Source organism: Triticum urartu, chromosome 3 (genome assembly GCF_003073215.2).
Source record: "Triticum urartu cultivar G1812 chromosome 3, Tu2.1, whole genome shotgun sequence".
In the NCBI taxonomy this organism is placed as follows: Eukaryota; Viridiplantae; Streptophyta; class Magnoliopsida; order Poales; family Poaceae; genus Triticum; species Triticum urartu.
In genome coordinates, this window is record NC_053024.1 from 152,575,726 (window position 1) to 152,582,560 (window position 6,835).

The following is a 6,835-nucleotide window of genomic DNA, read 5'->3' on the forward strand; positions in this document are numbered from 1 at the left end:
AATCACCACGCCGTGCAAGCGCGAGCTAATTAAGGTGGAGGTACTGGCTCAACCGTGTGTGATGCAAGTGCGCTGAAATCACCACGACCGTGCAAGCGTGAGCAAAGGGTGGAGGTACTAGCTTAACCGTGTGCGATGCAAGTGCGCTGTAAAACCACCACTTGTGGAAGCTAAAGGCGGGTAAGTTTATTTGGAAATTAGGACGAACCGTGTGCGGTAGACCAGCTAGCTAGAAATATAAAAACAAACTACCCGCCTTGAGCGTTGCAAAAATCGGCGGATCCGCGCCACTTTTCCTTATTATCATACACGCATATTGTTATTGGATCGTGCGCGATATTGGGCACTCCTGCCCCGCATCAATTCCTTTACCCAAATTTTAGTAGCCACCGTACTTCAACCGTCGCCCACACTCCTCCAGCACCGACCTTATAGTAAAATTTTAGCAGCCGAGGCATTTGAACCGTCGCCCTCCCTCATCCACCACCATCTCCACCCACCATTACTAAAATTTTCAGTAGGAGCGGCGTATCCTCAAACACCACCCACCCCCCCCCCTCCACAGTCCCCCACAAGCCCCTCAAAGGATTGTTTTCCATAGTAACAAGTGACAGTAAATTTCAGCACACTATATAAATTTTTTCTTACCAAATTCCGCTTACCAAAGGCGCTTCACTCCCCGGCAACAGGGCCAGAAAAGAGTCTTGATGACCCACAAGTAAAGGGGATCAATCGTAGTCCTTTTGATAAGTAAGAGTATCGAACCCAACGAGGAGCAGAAGGAAATAACAATCAATTTTCAGTAAGGTATTCTCTGCAAGCAATGAAATTATCGGTAACAGATAGTTTTGTGATAAGGTAATTCGTAACGGGTAATAAGTAAAAGAAGTAAACAAGGTGCAGCATGGTGGCACAATCCTTTTTTTAGCAAAGTACAAGCCTGGACAAACTCTTATATAAAGGAAAGCGCTCCGGAGGATACATGGGAATTATCGTCAAGCTAGTTTTCATCATGCTCATATGATTCGCTTTCGTTACTTTGATAATTTGATATGTGGGTGGATTAGTGCTTGGGTATTGCCCTTCCTTGGAAAAGCATACCACTTATGATTAACCCCATTTGCAAGCATCCACAACTACGAAAGAAGAATTGAGGTAAACCTAACCATAGCATGAAACATATGGATCCAAATCAGCCCCTTACGAAGCAACGCATAAACTAGGGTTTAAGCTACTGTCACTCTAGCAACCCATCATCTACTTATTACTTCCCAATGCCTTCCCCTAGGCCCAAACAATGGTGAAGTGTCATGTAGTCGACGTTCACATAACACCACTAGAGGAAAGACAACATATATCTCATCAAAATATCGAACGAATACCAAATTCACATGACTACTTATAGCAAGATTTCTCCCGTGTCCTCGGGAACAAACGTAACTACTGACAAATCATATTCATTTTCATAATCAAAGGGGTATTAATATGCATAAAGGATCTGAACATATAATCTTCCACCGAATAAACCAACTAGCATCAACTACAAGGAGTAATCAACACTACTAGCCACCCACAGGTACCAATCTGAGGTTTTGAGACAAAGATCGGATACAAGAGATGAACTAGGGTTTGAGAGGAGATGGTGCTGGTGAAGATGTTGATGGAGATTGATGCCCTCCCGATGAGAGGATCGATGGTGATGACGATGGTGATGATTTCCCCCTCCCGGAGGGATGTTTCCCCGGCAGAACGGCTTCGCCGGAGCCCTAGATTGGTTCCGCCAAGGTTCCGCCTTGAGACGGAGGCGCTTCGTCCCGAAAGCTTCCTTCTTATTTTTTCTAGGGCAAAAGACACCTTATACCAGAACATGGGCATCGGGGGCCTGCGAGGTGGCCCACGAGGCAGGGGGCATCTAGGGGGGTAGGGTGCGCCCCCCACCCTCGTGGATGGTGGCTGGCTCCCCTCTGGTGCTTTCTTCGCCCAATATTTTTAATATATTCCAAAACAGACTTTCGTGGAGTTTCGGGACTTTTGGAGTTGTGCAGAATAGGTCTCAAATATTTGCTCCTTTTCTAGCCTAGAATTCCAGCTGCCGGCATTCTCCCTCTTCATGTAGACCTTGTAAAATAAGAGAGAAAAGGCATAAGTATTGTGACATAATGTGTAATAATAGCCCATAATACAATAAATATCGATATAAAAGCATGATGCAAAATGGATGTATCATGGGCCCGTAAGCCACACAGCCAAGTTAGTAAAAAAGTTTTGGATGACTAGACTCAACTTCGACCAAGGAGTTGGAAAGGGGGATCCTACAGGCAGTCGGCTCTGATACCAACTTGCTATGCCCCCGATTCAATCGTACACTAATCATACACGCAAATGTGTACGATCAAGATCAGGGACTCACGGGAAGATATCACAACACAACTCTAGACACAAATAAAATAATACAAGCTTTATATTACAAGCCAGGGGCCTCAAGGGCTCGAGTACATAAGCTCGAATACAAACAAGTCAGCGGAAGCAACATTATCTGAGTACAGACATGAGTTAAACAAGTTTGCCTAAAGAAGGCTAACACAAAAGCAACACTGATCGAAAAGGCAAGGCCTCCTGCGTGGGAGCCTCCTAACTACTCCTGGTCGTCGGCGGCCTCCACATAGTAGTAGGCACTCTCGGTGTAGTAGTAGTACTAGTGGTCGTCGAAGGTGGCTTCTGGTTCCTGGGCTCCACCATCTGGTCGCGACATCCGAAAAGAAAGGAAAAGGGGGGGAAGAAAGAAAAGCAACCGTGAGTACTCATCCGAAGTACTCATCAAGCAAGGATCTACACTACATATGCAACAGTATCAAAGGAAGGCTTGTATATGTGGATGGGGCTGCAGAAATGCCGGAATAGAGAAAAGGCCTAGTCCTATCGACAACTAGCATCTTCAGCATCTTTAGAGGTCTTGCAGCATTAGAAGAGTGCAGATTAGCATAATGTAAAGTAGTAGTAGTGTCATCATCCTCGCCTAGAGATCCTTTCTCGACTCCCTGCGAAAAAGCAATCCCAAAGCCATACTACCCATTTCTCATCTCAAGTATCCAGTTCTAGTTGTATCGATCGGGATACAACTCTGAGTGTCTGTTACTGTAGGACAGGCTATCGATAGATGTTTTCTTCCCTCCAGGGGTGCACCAACTTACCCACCACGCTCGTGTTGGGGAACGTAGTAATTTCAAAAATTTCCTACGCACACGCAAGATCATGGTGATGCATAGCAATGAGAGGGGAGAGTGTTTTCTACGTACCCTCTTAGACCGAAAGCGGAAGCGTTTGCACAATGTGGATGATGTAGTCGTACGTCTTCACGATCCGACCGATCAAGTACCGAACGTACGGCACCTCCGAGTTCAGCACACGTTCAGCCCGATGACGTCCCTCGAACTCCGATCCAGCCGAGTGTTGAGGGAGAGTTTCTTCAACACGACGGTGTGGTGACGATGTTGATGTTCTACCGACACAGGGCTTCGCCTAAGCACCACTAAAGTAATATCGAGGTGGACTATGGTGGAGCGGGGCACCGCACACGGCTAAAAGATCAACTTGATCAATTGTTGTCTCTATGGGGTGCCCCTGACCCCGTATATAAAGGAGCAAGGGGGTGCGGCCGGCCAGGGAGAGGGCGCCAGGAGGAGTCCTACTCCCACCGGGAGTAGGACTGCCCCCCTTTCCTAGTTGGAATAGGATTCGAGAGAAGGAAAGAGAGAGGGGAAGAAGGAAAGAGGGGGACGACCCCCCTTGCCCTAAACCAATTTGGTTTGGGCCTTGGGGGGCGCGCCCCACACTCCCCTTGCTTCCCTCTATTTCCACTAAGGCCCATATAGGCCCATTAAGCTCCCGGGGGGTTCCGCTAACCTCCCGGTACTCTGGTAAAATCCCGATTTCACCCGGAACACTTCCGACATCCAAACATAGGCTTCCAATATATCAATCTTCATGTCTCGGCCATTTAAAGACTCCTCATCATGTCCTTGATCACATCCGGGACTCCGAACAACCTTCGGTACATCAAAACATATAAACTCATAATATAACTATCATCGTAACTTTAAGCGTGCGGACCCTACGGGTTCGAGAACTATGTAGACATGACCGAGACACATCTCCGGTCAATAACCAATAGTGGAACCTAGATGCTCATATTGGCTCCTACATATTCTACGAAGATCTTTATCGATTAAACCGCATAACAACATACATTGTTCCCTTTGTCATCGGTATGTTACTTGCCCAAGATTCGATCGTCGGTATCTCAATACCTAGTTCAATCTCGTTACCGGCAAGTCTCTTTACTCGTTCCGTAACACATCATCCCGCAACTAACTCATTAGTTGCAATACTTGCAAGGCTTAAGTGATGTGCATTACCGAGAGGGCCCAGAGATACCTCTCCGACAATCGGAGTGACAAATCCTAATCTCGAAATATGCCAACCTAACAAGTACCTTCGGAGACACCTGTAGAGCACCTTTATAATCACCCAGTTACGTTGTGACGTTTGGTGGCACACAAAGTGTTCCTCCGGTAAACGGGAGTTGCATAATCTCATAGTCATAGGAACATGTATAAGTCATGAAGAAAGCAATGGCAACAAACTAAACAATCAAGTGCTAAGCTAACGGAATGGGTCAAGTCAATCACATCATTCTCCTAATGATGTGATCCCGTTAATCAAATGACAACTCATGTCTATGGTTAGGAAACATAACCATCTTTGATCAACGAGCTAGTCAAGTAGAGGCATACTAGTGACACTCTGTTTGTCTATGTATTCACACATGTATTATGTTTCCGGTTAATACAATTATAGCATGAAAAATAAACATTTATCATGATATAAGGAAATAAATAATAACTTTATTATTGCCTCTAGGGCATATTTCCTTCAGTCCCCCACTTGCACTAGAGTCAATAATCTAGTTCACATCGCCATGTGATTTAACATCAGTAGTTCACATCACCATGTGATTAACACCCATAGTTCACATCGTCATGTGACCAACACCCAAAGGGTTTACTAGAGTCAATAATCTAGTTCACATCGCTATGTGATTAATACCCAAAGAGTACTAAGGTGTGATCATGTTTTGCTTCTGAGGGAAGCTTAGTCAACGGGTCTGCTACATTCAAATCTGTATGTATTTTGCAAATTTCTATGTGAACAATGCTCTGCACGGATCTACTCTAGCTAATTGCTCCCACTTTCAATATGTATCCATATTGAGACTTAGAGTCATCTGGATCAGTGTCCAAATTTGCATCGACGTAACCCTTTACGACGAACCTTTTTGTCACCTCCATAATCGAGAAACATATCCTTATTCCACTAAGGATAATTCTGACCGCTGTCTAGTGATTTACTCCTAGATCACTATTGTACTCCCTTGCAAAAAACAGTGTAGGGTATACAATAGATTTGGTACACAGCATGGCATACTTTATAGAACCTATGGCCAAGGCATAGGGAATGACTTTCATTCTGTTTCTATCTTCTGCCGTGGTCGGGCTTTGAGTCTTACCCAATTTCACACCTTGTAACACAGGCAAGAACTCTTTCTTTGACTGTTCCATTTTGAACTACTTCAAAAACTTGTCAAGGTATGTACTCATTCAAAAACTTATCAAGCATCTTGATCTATCTCTATAGATCTTGATGCTCAATATGTAAGCAGCTTCACCGAGGTCTTTCTTTGAAAAACTCCTTTCAAACATTCCTTTATGCTTTGTAGAATAATTCTACATTATCTCCGATCAACAATATGTCATACATATACTTATCAGAAATGTTGTAGTGCTCCCACTCACTTTCTTGTAAATACAGGCTTCACCGCAAGTCTGTATAAAACTATATGCTTTGATCAACTTATCAAAGCGTATATTCCAACTCCGAGATGCTTGCACCAGTCCATAGATGGATCGCTGGAGCTTGCATATTTTGTTAGTACCTTTAGGATTGACAGAACCTTCTGGTTGCATCATATACAACTCTTCTTTAATAAATCCATTAAGGAATGCAGTTTTGTTAATCCATTTGCCATATTTCATAAAATGCGGCAATTGCTAACAAGATTCAGACAGACTTAAGCATAGATACGAGTGAGAAATTCTCATCGTAGTCAACACCTTGAACTTGTTGAAAACCTTTTTGCGACAATTCTAGCTTTGTAGATAGTAACACTACTATCAGCGTCCATCTTCCTCTTGAAGATCCATTTAATCTCAACGGCTCGCCGATCATTGGGCAAGTCAATCAAAGTCCATACTTTGTTCTCATACATGGATCTCATCTCAGATTTCATGGCCTCAAGCCATTTCATGGAATCTGGGCTCATCATCGCTTCCTCATAGTTCGTAGGGTCGTCATGGTCAAGTAACATGACCTCCAGAACAGGATTACCGTACCACTCTGGTGCGGATATCACTCTGGTTTACCTACGAGGTTTCGGTAGTAACTTGATCTGAAGTTATATGATCATCATCATTAGCTTCCTCACTAATTGGTGTAGTAGTCACAGGAACAGATTTCTGTGATGAACTACTTTCCAATAAGGGAGCAGGTACAGTTACGTCATCAAGTTCTACCTTCCTCTCACTCACTTCTTTCAAGAGAAACTCCTTCTCTACAAAGGATCCATTCTCAGCAATGAATATCTTGCCTTTGGATCTGTGATAGAAGGTGTACCCAATATTTTCTTTTGGGTATCCTATGAAGACACACTTCTCCGATTTGGGTTTGAGCTTATCAGGTTGAAACTTTTCACATAAGCATTGCAACCTCAAACTTTAAG